The following is an 18,098-nucleotide window of genomic DNA, read 5'->3' on the forward strand; positions in this document are numbered from 1 at the left end:
ATCTTTACGGGAGTAGAAAGCCTCATCTTTCTCCCGCGGAGCAGCTGGTAGTTTCGAACCGCTGACCTTAAGGTTCGCAGCCCGATTCGTAAACATTACGCTACCAGAGCTGAATGAATAAAAGCCTCAAATTTAGTCCTAATTCCTAAAGGATTAAATGGAATATATCAACATAGGAATGGTAGATGGAAATGTGACTCATTTTCCTATCAGTGAGCTGGATGAAGTAACTGAATTACTGATTTTTTTATATTCCTCCATCTGGATTGGTCCTGTTTCTCCTAGGAAGGCCCAGAAGTCAGCCTGAGAATTTATTATTTAGATTAATTGGAAGGGAAACCCTGACTGACATCTGTGAAACTGCAGTCAATTCAGAATCTTTGTAATCATCATCATCATCATCACAATAATAACAATGTTTCTACATTAAAGACAGGAAAAACATGTGTGAATAACCAGTTTTAGTTTTTTCCTGCTTTTGTCTTATTTTTGCAGACCTGAGACTTAGTAAAATGCTAACTGCACAGGAAAAAATGCTGCTATTCTGTTTTCCTGAGTAATGAAGTCTCCTTTTACTCCCCAAGATTGATGAATGAGGGATTGGTGATGCTTTCATTTTTGGATTCATTTTTGTGAGATTGAGAAGGTAAGAAACATATTATTTTGCAGTTTTCTTCTTCTTATGTTCTGTACAATGGATCTTGCTATTGTCATTGTTAAGTCCCATCAAGTCACTTCCAAATCATAGCAACCCTGTGTAAGGTTTCCAAGGAGCCAGTGGTGAGCTTGAACCACTGACCTTGCAGTTCAAACCAACTTTACAGTCTAGCGCATTAACCCATAGCACCACACCAGGACTTCATATCCAAGTTCTGTACTTAGAGTCTTCAAGTTACTACAAAGAGTGGGAGCCATGCAGCTGCTTTTCATAATTTACATTGTCTGTAGCCTGGATTGTCTGTAGACCCTTATTCTCAGCATATTGACTTCTCTCTCACACAGACACATACCACTACACAAAACGCAGGATGTAAATATTGCAGAGTCCCATTGTATTGAAAGGGTAATGCATGCTAAAGGTTATTTGAGTTAAATGCTAAAGCCTGAAGTTGTTTCTCTCTTTTAGTTTATTTTTCTTTAATATTGTATTTTTCTGATTCTAGGACACCATTTTTTTCTTTCCTTCTGTATATTGATGTTTATTAAATAGGGTTGTATCTTACCATCAGTGGCTTCTGATAGTTGTTTTTCTCTTAAGCCTGGCTTTACAGAAGAGCAGAATTCAAAAAGTTAATGGAACAATTCAATTATCTTTTAATTCCATCGGTCTACTAACTTTTGGGGGTACTGATGTGGAGTTGTAGGCTAAGCACTGGACTGTTAACTGCAAGGTTGGTGATTCAAACCTACCAGCTGCTCCTCAGAAACACTATATTGCTGCTATGAGTCAGTTCTGACTTGATGGCACTTAACAACACCAACTAAATTTGGGGGTTCTGGTATGGTGCTGTCAGATAAGCACTGGACTGCTAACCTTAATGTTGGCTGTTCAAACCCACCAGCCACTCCTTAGAAACCCTATACAAGATTGCTAAGAGTCAGAGCCAAGTCTACTGTACTTAACAACAACATCATAGTTAAAATAATGGCAACAATTGTACATGCATTGGGAGGATGCTGTCAAAATTAACGTGTTCTAAGGTTGGCAGTTTAAAGCCACCAGCAACAGCTCCTCTGAAATCCTATACAAGTCGCTATGATTCAAAACCTACTGTCAGCATTTAACAGCATCAAGGTTCTTGCATTTTACAGAAAGTGGTTTAAAAAAAACCCAAAAAACTAACTAATTTATATTTAAATCTAAAAAGTTCAAAAATACAATTGGGGGGGGCGGAATGTAGTTTTTTTAATTTATTTTTTTGTCATTTTTTTTCAGGATCATAATTTGAAAATTAAGTAGGGTAGATCAAATCTCAAGGACATTGTAACAAAGTTTATTCCAGCAATTATTCTGTATGCATTTAGAAGACCATTCTAATTCTAAAATTTAAAAGATGACTTGAAGTAGTCTAGTTATAATGAAGCTTTAAAAGCAAAGAGGAGGGAGAAGAAAAGATCAACCATTGACTAATATGATTGATGAACTTGCCCTCTGCTGGTTGCTGAGATCAATTGATATCAGGTTACAAGGTGGCCTCTGGTCCTCCATCCACATGCAACCATGATTTCTTCTGAAATTTAAATTAAGTAAACTTGGCTTATATAATGTTGTTGTTGTGTGGGGTGGTGTCAGTTCCAACTCTTAGCAATCCTGTATAGAGTTTCCAAGGAGCAGCTGGTGTGTTTGAGCTATAACCTTGCAGTCCAAACCGACTTTGTGGTCCAATTCTTTTCTACAATGCCACAACAGGACTTAGAATAGGAAAGAAAAATTAGCAACTTTGGATGAAAAAATCCAGGGCAGGATTGGTCAGGAATATTTATGATTAATATGTGGTATTTAAGAAAAAAAAGTCAACATCAGTGTATCATTAATTTTTCTCTTTGATATTATTGTTTTTAGTGTCATCAAGGGAGTTCCTACTCATAGTGACTTGTATAAAGTTTCAGAGCAGTGGCTGATGGGTTTGAACCACAAACCTTGCTGCTAGCATTTCAGTGCTTATGCTACAGTACCACATGGGACATAGTCATGAAAATTCCAATCCTTTTATTTTGGCTCCTAACATGCCAGTAACTCCATATTCATCATCTTCTTCCCAGAAGCAACTACTGTTGTTCTAGTGGAAAAAGACTCTAAAACATGTTCAATCTATTCCTTTTATTAAGACTTAAGTAGGACAAAAACAAGAAACATAATCATCCAGATGAGGAAAATCATCAGTATGCAACAGAACAGAGATGATGGATTCTGCCTTATCATTGTAATGATTTTTATCATAAACTATAAAGAAAACCCTACACGTCTTGTCAGTTTGTACTGTAATGACTTGCATGTGGCTATGATGCTGGAAGCCATACCATTGGAGTTTCAAATACCAGCAGGTTCACCAAGTGTTCAGGTTTCAACAGAGCTGCCACACTAGGGTAGAATAGGAATAAGGAATAAATGGCTACTTATGAGAGATTACCACTAAAAAACGTATGAAGAGCAGTGGAACACTGTCTGATAATAATTTCAGAAAATAAGCCTCTTAGGAAGCCGCTGAGCATATGACTGGGGAAGAGCTGCCTCGTCAAAGTTGTTGATGTAAAGTGTCGTTGAATCAGTTTCGACTCATAGTGACCCTGTATAGGTTTTCCGAGGAGTAGCTGGTGAATTTGAACTACCCATCTTGAGGTTCAAGATGGCCTTGTGGTCCAGTGTATTATCCCACAGTGCTACACCAGGACTCCAAGTAGAGTCAGTTTTAACGATGTGGATACAGCAAAGCTTTTGAAACTTTTATTTGCTTATGGGGCATGACTCAGAATGAGAAGAAAGAGCTGCAAACAGCCATTAATAATCAGAAAATGGAATGTATGAAGTATGAATCTAGGAAAATTTGAGGTCATCAAAGATGCAGAGAGACTGATATTCAAATGACCAGGGAGCAATGCAAGAGACATTAGTTTATTACACAATAGAAAATAAAAAAGATGATTTGCTGACTGTGAAACTTAGTAACCAGGATGAGGAGAGCTGGCTGCCACTGGAGATAGTGTCTACAGTGGCAGCCAGCTGGACAATCAAGATTTTCCACGTGGGGGCCAGGGTCTTTTTATATCATGGGGTATACAAACTTCACAGGTGTCAGAGCAATTAAGGGTGGTATGGGGAACATGGAAAAGCTAGGAAAACCACAAGGTGAAGGGCTGCCTGGCCCTTTCTAGAAAAGAAAGAGTTTTGGTGTGCATAGTGGAAAGAGGGAGCTGTCTGCTTCTTCCTAGCATATTTTTAACTAAAGCATGGCATAATGGGAGCAGGGGAAAGGGATAGGAGATACTGTTTGAATGGATATTAGGATGTCCATTTTGGAGTGTTTGCACTCTATCCCTACATTCCACATCAACACCCCTAAATGGTCCTTACAATCTTACCACGGCTTTTCCACGTGATCCTTCAGACCTAGGAGTTGGAGAATTGTAATTAAAGGCCACAGCAACAGTATGTTGTTGTTGTTGTTAAGTGCCGTCGAGTTGGTTCCGACCCATAGCGACCCTGTACAGGTTTTCCAAGGATGTAAATCTTTACGGGAGCAGCAAGCCTTATCTTTCTCCCGCGGAGCAGCTGGTAGTTTCGAACCGCTGACCTTGTGGTTCACAGTCTGATTCGTAACCACTATGCTACCAGAGCTCCTTACAGCAACAATATATACTACAACAAAGCACTATCCCCAGGCACAAGAACCCAACAATTGATAGGTGAAGAAGGCGCCATGCTAAGGGTAAGGAAATAAACTAGATTGAAAAGGTGTCAATAGATAACTGGTGTCAATAGATTGTAGAAATGTGTCCCTGCATCTGTTGTAGGACCATGGAAATGCTGTGGTGATGTTGTTGTTGTTAAGTACCATTGAGTCGGTTCCAACCCATAGCAAACTTGTATAGGATTTCCAAGGAGCAGCTGTGGTGAGCTTGAACCGCCAACCTTGCTGATCAAACCAACTTTATAGTCCAGCGTGTTAACCCACAGCACCACAACAGGACTCTGTTGTGGTGAGAATCAGGTATATATACACAGCATTTGGCAAGAATAAGAGTGCAGGTGCCTCCCTTAAGCAGTTGTGAGAATTTCCAGAGTCATGCGGTTCTGTAACACTACCTTATCCATCTGCTCTGTCTTGGCTGACAACATGGTGGGTTTCATTTAATGCTATGGCTTAATTCTTCACCAGGGCCTCAACTTGCCATTCAACTTCAACAGATAAGGCCATAGGAACCAAAGCTGCAAGGGGGTAAAACCACCAGGAGATACATTTGGCCCAATGTTATCAGCTATGCACAGTGTCTCAGTTAGTTACTGGGTTTTACGGGTGGTTGTTGTTGAGTGCCTTGGAGTTGGTTCCAACTCATAACAACCTTTTATAGTGTTTCTGAGGAGTGACTGGTGAGCTTGAACCATCAGTCTTGTGGTTCAAACTGACTGCAGTCCAGAGCATTAACCCACAGGCCACGCCATGGTTTTATGGGTAGGTGTTTGTAAATGGTGCTAGGGATATAGGGCTGTCACCACGTGCATCTACCTGTCCAATTGTGGGATAGGTAGGGCCGTCCATGAGACTCACATGTCCAGAGCCAGCCCTAAGGTGAGGGAAAGACTCTGATACTAACATTGCCCTGTGTACCCAACCACAAAGAGGAGTTAATTGAAATGACTTGGCAGCCAACTTGTGGGATCTAACCCACATTATGGCTGTTATTCACAGGGGCTCTCTCTATACACCAGAGGCCTTATGGTTCAGTTAGATGTCTACTGCTGACAGTTACCCCAGGCCCTCTCATATAGCATAACCCTGAGGGTGTGTAACCTTGGCTTGCTCCCATATTGGATGGCACATGTGGTAGTGCGTATAGCCCTAGCATGGAAGTTACACAGAGCAGTTAGCTAGAAATTGCCCGTAGGCTGTTCGTACCCCTCTGTCAAGTAAGCCCAGGCACTGGCATTGACATGTAATTCTCCATGGTTGCTATAATGGTAGCCCCTCTAGCAAAAACTACCACACACTCTAAGGATAGAAGATGAGAGGTACAAGCATAGATAGATGCAAAGTTTTTGGCAGCATGTGATGGAACTAAGGTGACACTTGTACGCCTACATCTAGCCCTGTCCCCCAAGTGGCCAACAAACGAAGCCACTGGGAGCCAATTTGCCATTTCCAAGGAAGTGGGGCAGTAGAATTTCCTGGGACTAGGTCCTAGGGCAGTGGCAACAAGAGATTGTTGGAATCCCCAGGCACTTGTAACAGACAGTTGTCTAGTGTAGAGACCATTATCCTCATGGCCTTCTTTGGTCCCTTGGTCAGTAATTGATCGGCATTGGGCCAAGTCTGCTGTTGATATTTCACTGATATACACCAAAGAGTTTCTGATAGACATCTGGTCCACGGGTGTCATACTGTAGGGTTTGTTTCAGGGATCCATTTATCCATTCTTACTAGTTCTATCAAGGAGCTCTGGTAGTGTAGTGGTTACGAATCGGGCTGCGAACCTTAAGGGGAGCGGTTCGAAACTACCAGCTGCTCCGCGGGAGAAAGATGAGGCTTTCTACTCCTGTAAAGATTTACAGCCTCGGAAACCCTGTACAGGGTCGCTATGGGTTGGAACCGACTCAATGGCACTTAACAACAACAACAGCAACAACTAGTTCTACCAGAGTTGGGTTGTATGGGAGATGAAGTGCCAAACAATGTTCATCTTATCTGTCTAATCTTAGACTTCATGGCATTTTTCAATATAACCACTAGACTGCTTGTTCTACCAGTGCTTGCTGTATAGTATATTACCAGGCTAACTTGTCAGTTTGAACATTCCCTGGTGGACTAAGAGGGCTAAGAGCCAACACATGAAAAACAACAATCTCCATGCCCTGTGTGTGGGCCCAAATGTCCTTCCAGAACTCAATTCCTCCAAAGGAGTTGCTGGTAACTTCCACTGTGTTAGCCATAATGTTAGTATTTTATACACTGCCCAGTTGTTTGTGCACAGGACTATGGTGCTAAGCTCATGCATCATTACCATCCAAGCAGTCCTCAACACTGCCCACTGGCTACTCTGTCCCATGCTCTCGTCGATCCGCAAACCTCTGTGGCTGATTGTACAGCTACTACAGTCCACTGTGAGGGGTTACCTTGAGCTGAGCCAGCTGTGTACCAGGCTTCCTAATAAATTTGCCTAATGCCTTCTTGTATGTGACTCTTCCATGAGAGCACTTTTGTTGTGGGCAACTGGTGCCTTCCATCGGTGACTTAGGTAACTGGTCCAAGAATCTGATGTAATTCAGCACTCATGGATCTGGTTGAGAGGACACTTCTCTGCTATAAGTGTGCATGCCATTGACCTCTGACTGGGGTTTAGCAAAGTCTTTTACTGATACCTGTACGGGCTCATGCATCCATACTGTTACAAAGGCTTCTTTTGTGATGTCTTCTGTAAGTCATAAACTGTTGTATCCTGTGCACGATTGCTTTTCTAAAGGGCTGTATTTGGTTTCTGTACGGTATTATAGTTGAGAACAAAATCCTAAGGGACTTTATCTACCCCATTGCCATTGTCACAGGTCCCAGCCAGATCCTTCCAATTCACATCCTTGCCTTATAGCTATGATCCCAAGGAATTGCACTTGCTTTACTTCTGTTTTAGCTCATTAAAGGACTGTTCCAGAGTCCTGGTGTCATGGTCTATGATAATGCACTGGACCTCAAGGTCAGTTTGAAACACAAGGTAAGCAGTTCAAATTCACCAGCCACTCTTTGTAAACCCAGTACAGGAACACTATAAGTCTGAAAGTGCTATGGACAGCCAGAGCACTCCTTTTGGATGACCAAACTTCATCTCTCATACTTTGGACATATTGTCAGGAGGAACCAGTCACTGGAGAAGGATATCATGTTTGGTAGGGTGGAGGGTCAGAGAAAAAGAGGAAGAACCCCAGCAAGATGGATTGACAAAGTGGCAGCATCAATGGGCTCAAGCGTGGCAACGATAGTGAGGCTGGCCCAGGATTGGGCAGTGTTTCATTCTGCTGTGCATAAGGTCGCTATGAGTCAGTACTGACTCAATGGCACCTAATAACAACAGTAAGTCTGAACTGACTGGACAGCACAACAAAGGACTGTTCCATCTCTGGGGTCTTGTCCCAAATGTTTCCTTTCTTTACTAGGCAGTACAAGAGATGCAAAATTTGTGCTAGATGGGAAATAAAGGGCCTTCAATACCCCAGCATCCTCACTCAGGAATGTTTGCAACTTCTTAACTTTGGTGTAGGGTGGTGGTGGGGTGCCGTGGAGTTGGTTCGTACTCATCGCAACCATACACAGGGTTTTCTTGGCTGTAAATCGTTACAGAAGCAGAGAGCCTCATCTTTCTCCCACAGAACTGCTGGTAGTTTTGAACTGGTGACCTTGATGTTAGCAGCCTGACTCGTAACCACTAGGCTACCATAGCATAGCTCCTTTTGGTGGGGTAAGGGTAGGCTTTAACTTTATCAATTACAGCCTCAGACATTAGCTTTGTCTTGCCTGATGACGCAACATTCAAGAATTTGATTGGTGATCCAGGGCCCTGCAGTTTGGCATCATTGACCGCCCATCTGGAACTCAGGTATGACACTAGTTGTGGTTCTACATGTTGAAGCAAGGACAGTAAACCACAGGTTAACATGACATCATCAATATAATGCATACCAGTGAGCTTATGCCACTTTTCTAAGGTCCTGCACAACTGTTGTATGACCACTGTGGGACTGTGAACATACCTCTAGGGGAGAGTTGTGAATGTCCAGTGTTTTCCACGCCATTTGAATGAAGACTTGTCCTAGCTGTCAGAGCCAATGGAGAAACTAAAAATGGTATTAGTTAGATCAAGCACAAAATGATAAGTACCCAAGCATTCTCCAGTATCATTGAGGAGGAAGTAATGTTACAGCTGCATGAAGAGGCAATGCCACTTCAAACACCATGATCTGTCTGGCTTCCACACTGGTCACACCAGGCTACTGAATGGACTGTGAATGGATCTAATTATCCCCACCTGACCAAATTCAGCTATCGTGGTTGTAATTTCCTCATGCCCTCCTGGTAGTCAGAATTGCTTGATGTTAACCATCTGGTGAGTTAGACTAAGTAGACTAGGGTCCCAACGCCAAATAATAGATTTTACCATATGGATCCTTAAATAGAACTCTTCTAAGTGATCATAAGTGTCATCCTTCCATTTAGGTCATTCCCTAAGATATAGGAGATAGGAGAAATGTATACTTTATATTCGTTTTGTGGCAAATGGCTAATTTTCAGAGTCAAAGCCACTTGGCACCCTAATTGTGCTGCCCCCATCCATCAATAGCACTTACTGGCCCCTGGCACCAATGGATGTTTTCATGAACCAGGGTATACTCAGCCCCAGTGTCCACTAGGACTAAAAGTTTGCTTATTTCATGAAAACAATGGATGGTTAATTCCACGTGGGGCCTCCAGTACCCCAGTCTTCTCTGAGGACCAGGGTACCATTGGACACACCTCTAATCCAAGGGTGTCAACATCTCCCGTGCCAGAGGTGCACTGAAAGTGGCAGGCTCCTGAGGATATTTTCCTTTAACAAACTGCTGTTTGAGGTGGAGATTCTGCCACATCTTTAGCACCACATTTGGCTTCTTGTCAATTTCATCTCTAGAAGTGCCTGCAGCAAGCAAGTCAATCCACAATTACTTGCTCTCCTCCAACTTGCATTCCTTTAACTCAGTTATTCTGTCTGCGGAGCTTCTCTGTCTCCTCCAGCTTGAGCAGCCCAGGACATTGGCTGTCTCACTGTGGGGCTTAATATAGATGCCAGTGCTCCATACTACTGGTTAGGAGCTATTTGTAAGATACCATTTTTCATGCCAGCTGTGAGCAGCTGATTATCTGGGACCCGGTAATGTTCTGTGTTTTATCCCAAGTTCTCTAATCTCTTCCTGCAGTTCCTCCATAGTTGTCCAGTATATGGGGAAGGCAGAATCTCTCCCTCATTTAGCCAGGCTACCTTATGTTGTTGTTGTTATGTGCCGTGGAGTCGGAACCGACTCATAGCTGGTAGCGTAGTGGTTACGACTCGGGCTGTGAACCGCAAGGTCAGCAGTTCGAAACTACCAGCTGCTCCGCAGGCTACCTTATAGGCAGCTATAATCCACACAGGAAGAAACACTACTTGGAACTCATTCACAGCAGCATAGAAACACTGTCACAGTGCGGGGTGAGTGGTTACAGACGCCAAGTTGGACATTTCAAGTACTGTGGGCACTATACCTCTGCCTCATATCCCACAAGCCGAGTAGCCAAGCTGTGACAGACTCCCTCACTTTCTGTCTCTACTAGGTGGCCAGCGCTACCAATTTAGCAGATGTGTAGTTGTTCTTTGTTACAGGCTTGTAGAGTTCGGGGCTGGCAGATTAGCAGGATTCTTTCAGGTTGGACAGGGTTGGTCAGTTTTTATTTTAGTAGCCATAACTAGTTGGGCCTCAAAAGGGGAGACCTTTATTTCCTTCTTGCAGTCCTCATCCTCTGACTTTGCTGAAGATTCCAGTGGGTCCCATTGCCTGGAATCCCAGTTTGCATTCTTGATTATGGCATGTACCTGCTGACAGGCTGGACACCACCCCTTCACTTTTCCTAAGCAAAAAGCCAGGGTTTCTACAATAGAATCTGATTTTCAGAGGTGGGTGATCAGGGCCTCTGTGATGTTGGCCTGTGCCACCTGTGCCTCCCTCTCCAAATGAAACTCTTCTTCCAGTCTCTGTACTTCTGTCCATGTAGTCATCTCTGCTTCTCTAGTGACATGGACAGTGCATAGGAGGGGGGGTCAAGGCTACTGAAGCAACCAGTGCCCTAGTGTCTTTCTTAGCTTTACAGACTCTAACTCCTGTAGAAACCCTGTCAGTCCTTGAGATGCTTTCAGGGTGTCCCTGTACTCACATGCCAGTCCCCAAGTCTGTAGCACCTGTGCTAAGGGACCAAACATGGAGGCTGATACCCATCCAGGGATCCCTCTGCAGAGTCCTGTTTCCCTTGTTTTGGGAGGCTGAGGTTTTTTGGATCTCCTGGAAGACTGGCAACTTGTTTGGGTTTCGGCCCAGAAGGGAAAAGCCATCTGCATATGTGGTTGAGACCTATAAAATGACCAAGACCAATGCGAGAGACATTTGTTTATTACAGAAAATAAACTAAAAGAGATGGTTTACTGACAGAGATACTCACTGACCAGGATGAGGACAACTGTCTCCAGAGGTGGGTGTCTAGAGAATCAAGGTTTTCCATGCTAGGAGTGTGGGTTAGGGCCTTTTTATGTCATGTGGTATACTTCACACGCATCAGGGCAGTTAAGGGTGATATCTGGAACACAGAAAAGGTCGGAAGACCACAAAATACAGGGCTGCCTGCCTCTTCCTAGAGAACAAAACATTTAGTATGTATAGAGGTAGGAAGAGGCTGTCTGCTCCTTCCTACCATGTGTATAGCTAAAGCATGAGATAACGGGAGCAGAGGGAACAGATAGGAGATATGGTTTGAGTTGACATTAGGGTGGTCATTTTGGAGTGCTTGTGCTCTATCCCTACACCAACCAATTGGAAGAGATCCATTCTGTTTCCCATTCCAAAGAAACATGACCCAATAGAAAGCAAAAATTATCAAACAATATTATTAATATCAAACACAAATTAAATTTTGCTGGAAGTAGTTTAAAAATGGCTGTAGTAGTCCATAGACAGGGACCTGGCAAAAATTCAAGCAGGATTCAGAAGAAAACCTGGATCAAAGTATATCATGGCTGATGTCAAATGGAGTTTGGCTGAAAGCAGAGAATACCAGAATGATGTTTACCTGTGTTTTATTGACCATCTAAAAGTATTCAACTGAGTGGGTCATAGGAACCTATGGATAACATTGCAAAGAATGATATTTCCAGAATACTTAATTGTGCTTATGCAGAACTTGTACACAGACCTCATTGGGACAAAACAAGGGAATACTCTGTAGTTTAAAATCAGGAAGGTTGTGAGTCAGGGTTGTATCCTTTTACAATATTTGTTCAATATATGTGCTGAACTCCCAACCTAAGAAGTTGGAGTATATGAAGAAGAACATGGCATCAGGATTGGAAGAAAGTACATTAATAACATGCAATATGTAGATAGCACAACCTTGCTTGCTGAAAATGAAGAAGACTAAAAGTACTTACTGATGAAGATCAAATATTACAGTGTTCAGTAAGGAATACAACTCAATATAAAGAAAACAAAAGTTCTCACAACTGTACCAAAAAACAGTATCATGATAAACCAAGACAAAATTGATGTTGTCAAGGATTTAATTTCACTTGGATCCACAATCAACACCTATGGAAGCAGCGGTCAAGAAATGAAATGATATATTGCATTAGGCAAATCTTTTTGCAAACCTCTTTAAAGTTTTAAAGAGCAAATATACTACTCTGAGTACTAAGGTGTGTCTGACACAAGGTTTTTTTCAATCACCTTTCTTGCATGAGAAAGCTAGACAGTGAATAAGAAAGACTGAAGAAGAATTGATGCATTTGGATTATGGTTTTGACAAAGAATATTGAATATACCATTGACTTATATATTCCAGCTACAAACAGCCACTAATAATCAGAAAATGGAATGTACAAAGTATGAATCTAGTAAAATTGAAAGTAATCAAAAATGAAAACAAATCTGTCTTGAAAGAAGTATATTTGTTAACTTGGGTGAAGGTGAAGGCATTATACAATAAAAGAGAGGTTGTAAAGGCAACAGAGACACAATCCTGCAATAACGGTGCTCTAGTAGATGCATGGGCTTCTGGTGTGGCACTCTAGGATCAGTACTGGACTTCAAAAACCACAAGGTAAGCAGTTCAAAACAGCTGTTTTTCGGAAATTCGCTACAGGGTCACTATGAGTCTGAACTGATTCAATGAAACTTAACAACAACAACAAGAACTTGTGTGAGGAAGGTATGGAATGTGTGAGAGGGAAAGTGGGAGTATATTCACAAATATAAATAACTTTGACAGAGGATATTTATACATGGGTATTTACCTTTGCTGCACATATATATGTGAATGTAGTAGAGCATACAGGAGACAAAGTTATGAAAAACTTGTTAGATATAACCACACACCTTGATGGAATGAGCCTGGGATATATACATGGTCCTGACATTGAGATCAATTGACATCGCATAGTTCACAAAGACAGTGTTCTATATACTATTTTGGTGAGTAGCAACTGGTATCTTAAAAAACTCATTAGTGGCCATTTAAGGTACAACTGCTGATTGGTTTCTCCTTGTCTAGAGGAAAGAAGAGGGATGAAAATTGAAGATACATGGACAACTGTTAGTCCAATGGCGGTTCAAGTTCACCAGTTGCTCCTTGGAAACCCTATACAGGGTTGCTCTGGGTTGGAACTGACTCCACGGCACTTCACAACAACAACAACATTAGTCCAATGAACTAATGGACCACATAAACATCATCCTCCATGACTTTGAGATCAGAACTAGATGATGCCCAGCTACAACTACTAGCTGCTCTGAAATGGTATCACATTAGAAGTCCCTGGATAAGGTGGGAGAAAAATGTGGAAGAAAACTCAAAATCATAAAAGAGACACTTTTTTTGATATTCTTTAGTAGTGGTCATTGTTATTAGGTGCCCTAAAGTCAGTTCCAACTTATAGCAACCCTATGCACAACAGATGGGAGCCCTGGTAACGTAGTGGATTACAAGTTGGGCTACTAACCGCAAGTCAGATGTTCAAATCTACCAGTCACTCTGCATGAGAACGATGAGACTTTCTGCTCCTGTAAAGATTTACAGCCTCAGAAACCCTATTCCGGGTAACTGTGGGTTGGAGCTGACTCTATGTCACACACCCACCACCACCATGTACAACAGAATGATACACTACTGGATCCTGCACTGTCCTCATTGCTTGGGCCCATTTCTGCTGCTACAATGTCAATCCGTCTTGTTGGTGGTCTTTCTTATTTCATGGATCCTCCACTTTTCCAGGCATCATGTCCATCTCCAGGGATTGGTCCCTTCTGATAATATGTCAAGTACAAGAAACAAAGTGTCTCCATTCTCACTTCTAAGAAGCATTCTAGCTGTATTTCTTCCAAGACAGATTTGTGTGTTCTTCTCACAGTCCATGATACTTTCAATATTCCTCTCCAGCATAATTCATTGATTCTTCTAGGGTCTTCCTTGTTCATTATCTCTCTATCACATGCAAATGAGGTGATTGAAAATACCATGGCTTGGGTTAGGTGTACCTTAGTAGTAGTTTCATACAGTATTTATCCTTTTGTGATTTACTTTTTGTGATTTATTTCACTCTGCATGTCTTCCAGATTTATCCATGTTCTGAAATGTTTTGTGGATTCATTGTTATTCTTTAAGGTTGCATAGTATTTCATTGCGTATATGTACCATAGTTTGTTTATTCATTCATCTGTTGTTAGGCATGTTGGTTGTTTATGTATTTTTTGCTATTATAATAATGTTTTGATAAACATTGTGGTGCTTATTCATGCCATCATTTTTATTTATCTGGGATATATACATGCTAGTGAGATTACTGGATCATATAGTATATCTGTTTCTAATGTTCTCAGGTAGTGCCATAATGTTTTTTACAGTGGTTGTTCCATTTCACTAGCAGTAAATCAGAGTTTCAACCTCTTCACACCCTCACTAGCATTTGTTGTTTTCATTTTTGGCTTTTCTTTTTTTTTTTTTTTTTTACCATTGCTCTTAATTGCAGGGTGAGATGATGTATCATTGATTTATCATTAATGGCTAGTGATGGTGAGTCTTTCTTTATTTCTTTGATAGCCACCTGAATGTCTTCTTTGGTGAAATATCTGTTCATGTCCTTTGCCCACTTTTAAATTGGAGGTGTTGACATTTAGTATAAAGATTCATCTCTTGTTAGATATGTTATTGCCCAAAACAGTTATTCCAGTCTTTAGGTTCTCTTTTGATGAATATAAAGTGTTTAATAGTCCCATTTATCTAGTTCATATTCTCCTGTCTATGTACTTGGAAATCCTAAATGATATTTCTATGAGTCGGACCCAACCCAATGGCACTTAACAACAAATAAGCATTGTCTAGGAAAAAGGAAGAGATAGACCATTTCTGAAAAAATAGCCCTGAAAACCTTTAGAATATTATTGGAACATTGTCTGATGTAGTGCCAGAAGATGAGCCCCTCTAGTTGGAAGACACTCAAAATATGACTGGAGAAGAACTGCCACCTAAAAGTAGAATTGACTTCATAACATAGATAGAGCAAAGCTTTGGGGACCTTTGTTTGATAATGTGGTATGACTCAAAGTGAGAAGAAACAACGTCAAGCATCCATAATAATCAGAATATGGGATGTGCATGGTATGAACTGAGGAAAATTGGAAGTCATCAAATGAAATGCAATGCATAAAGCTTCATATCCTAGGCAATTAGTAAGCTGAAAGGACTGACATAAGCCACCTTTATCAGACAGTCATGTGGTCTGCTCTACTAGGAATGACAAACTGAGTAGGTATGGTATCTAATTCATTATTTAAAGAAAACTAAAGATCTATCCTGTCACTGATATAATAATAAGTCTATAAGGAACATCAGTTAATATAACTGTTACTAAAATTCATTCACCAATCACTAATGCCAAAGATGAAAACATTGAAGATATTTACCAATTTCTGCAGTCTAAAATTGACCAAACATGTAAACAAGTTGCATTGATGATTACTTGTAATTTGAAAATTAGTAAGAAGGATTAATAGTTGGAAAATATGACTTTGGTGATAGAAATGATACCAGATAGAATTTTGCAGGACCAAGAACTTATTCATTGCAATTACCTTTTTCAGCAACATAAATGATTTTCATTCACATGGATCTCAACTGTTGGAATGCTTATGTGGAAAGAGATCACGGGGGAACTTAATATCATCAGTCAGACCAGGGGCCAATTTTTGTAAAAATACAATTTCCTTATATGCAAGTTCATGTTGCAGTTGAAGATAATTAACACTAGTTCATGAGAGCCAAATACAAACTTGAATGCATTCCACCTCAATTTAGAGACCATCTCAAGAATTTGTTGTTGTTTTTAGGTTCCATTGAGTCAGTACCGACTCATAGTGACCCTATGCACAACAGAACATAACACTGCCTAATCCTGGGCCAACCTCACTGTTGTTGCCACACTTGAGCCCATTGATGCTGCCACTTTGCCAATCCATCTCACTGAGGGTCTTACTCTTTTTCACTGACCGTCCACCTTACCAAACATGATATCTTTCTCCAGCAACTGGTCCCTCCTGACAATATGTTCGAAGCATGAGTGACAAAAAGTTTGGCCATCTTGGCCTCCAAGGAGTACTCTGGCTGCACTTCTTCCAACACAGATCTGTTGGTTCTTTTGGCACCCCATGGCACTTTCAGTATTCTCTTCCAACACCATAACTCAAAAGCATCAATTTTTCTACAGTCTTCCTTATTCACTGTCCAGCTTTCACATGCATATGAGGTTATTGAAAATACCATGGTTTGGGTCTGGTAGCATACTGGTTATGAATTGGACTGCCAACCTCAGGGTTAGCAGTTCGAAACTACCAGCTGTTCTGTGGGAGAAAGATGAGGCTTTCTGCTCCTGTAAAGATTTACAGCCTCAGAAACCATGTACAGGGTCTCTATGAGTCAGAACCAACTCCATGGCATCTCAGGTGCCATCGAGTCGGAACTGACTCATAGCGACCCCATGCACAGCAGAACGAAACAATGCCCGATCCTGGGCCAACCTCACTACCGCCGCCACACTTGAGTCCATCAATGATGCCACCTGGCCAATCCATCTCGTTAGAGGTCTTCCTCTTTTTCTCTGACCCTCCACCTTACCCAGCATGACATCCTTCTCCAACGACTGTTCCCTCCAGACAATATGTCCAAAGTAGGAGAGACAAAGCTTAGCCATCCTGGCCTCCAAGGAGCACTCTGGCTGCACTTCTTCCAAAACAGATCTATTGGTTCTTTTGGCAGTCCATGGCACTTTTCAGTATTCTCCTCCAACACCACAACTCAAAGGCATCAATTCTTCTATGATCTTCTTTATTCACTGTCCAATCAAGAATAGAATTGATGAATTGAACATTAATGACTGAATACAAGATGGGTTGTGGTATGGCATCAAAGACATTGTCCATCAAGAAATCAAAAGGACTTTACAGAAAAGAGAATAAAGAAAAGACCAAAATGAATGTCAGAAGAGTAGTTTAAGTGAATGTGGAAAATGAAGATCAAAAGATCTGAATAGAACAGTAGTGAGTAATTATTATCATGACTGATTGCAATTGTTACAACTGTAAAGGTAGATGTTTTGTAGCAAAAAGAGGGGAGTGGTTGATCTTGCAGTCCAGGAGTGGAGTACTCTGGGACCATAAAGGGAGAAGAGCCAGAGTGGAGTTTGGGACCCTATTCAGAGAAGCAGCGATGCCAGAGATGGAGGCAGAGATGATGACATGGAGAGATGTAGTGGCTAGGGACTCTAGACTCATGGAGGGAGAGGCTATGTGCTGATGGCCAGGGGGGCAATCTTGCAGGGTGTGCCCTTTGAGTGTTTGAATGATTGCATATTTCTGAGTGTTGTGGTGTACATTAAAAAAACACACACACGCAAAAACACCCAGAGGGAATAGAAGCAAATACTGTTGAATGATAATTCATGGAAGGGATTGTAATCATTGCAATGAAACGAAATAATGATGATGAGTGTATAAGTGTAAAGCTGATGTTCTCCCATGTAAATTATCACTCAAGTCACAATAAAAACTGAAAAACTAAACAGAAGACTTCTAAGGGTGACTCAAGAAGACATAGTAAAGTCTTATAATGAAATGTGCAAAGACTCAGAGCTAGAAAACCAAAAGGGAAGAATGCCTTCAGTGTTTTCCAAGCAGAAAGAACAGAAGAAAAAATTGAAACCTCAGTTTCAGTATTGAAACTTTCTGTTGGCAAAGTAGTGAATGACAAGGGAAGAATCACAAGGAGATAGAAATAACACAGAATATCGTAAAGAATTAGTTGACATTCAACCTGAAGGTATAACTAACTATAAGGTGCATTGAAAGCACTGGAGATAAACAAGGCTCTAGGAATTGAAGGAATATTACTTTAAATGTTTCAACAATTAGATGCAGCACTGGCGGTGCTCACTTATATATACTAAGAAATTTGGAAGGTATCTACCTGGCCTTCCAACTACAAGAGATCCACATTCTGCCCATACCAGAGAAAGCTGTTCCAAGATAATAGGGAAATCATCAGATGATACCATTAGTATCTGACACGAAGTAT

Source organism: Chrysochloris asiatica, unplaced genomic scaffold (genome assembly GCF_000296735.1).
Source record: "Chrysochloris asiatica unplaced genomic scaffold, ChrAsi1.0 scaffold00039, whole genome shotgun sequence".
Classification (NCBI taxonomy): Eukaryota; Metazoa; Chordata; class Mammalia; order Afrosoricida; family Chrysochloridae; genus Chrysochloris; species Chrysochloris asiatica.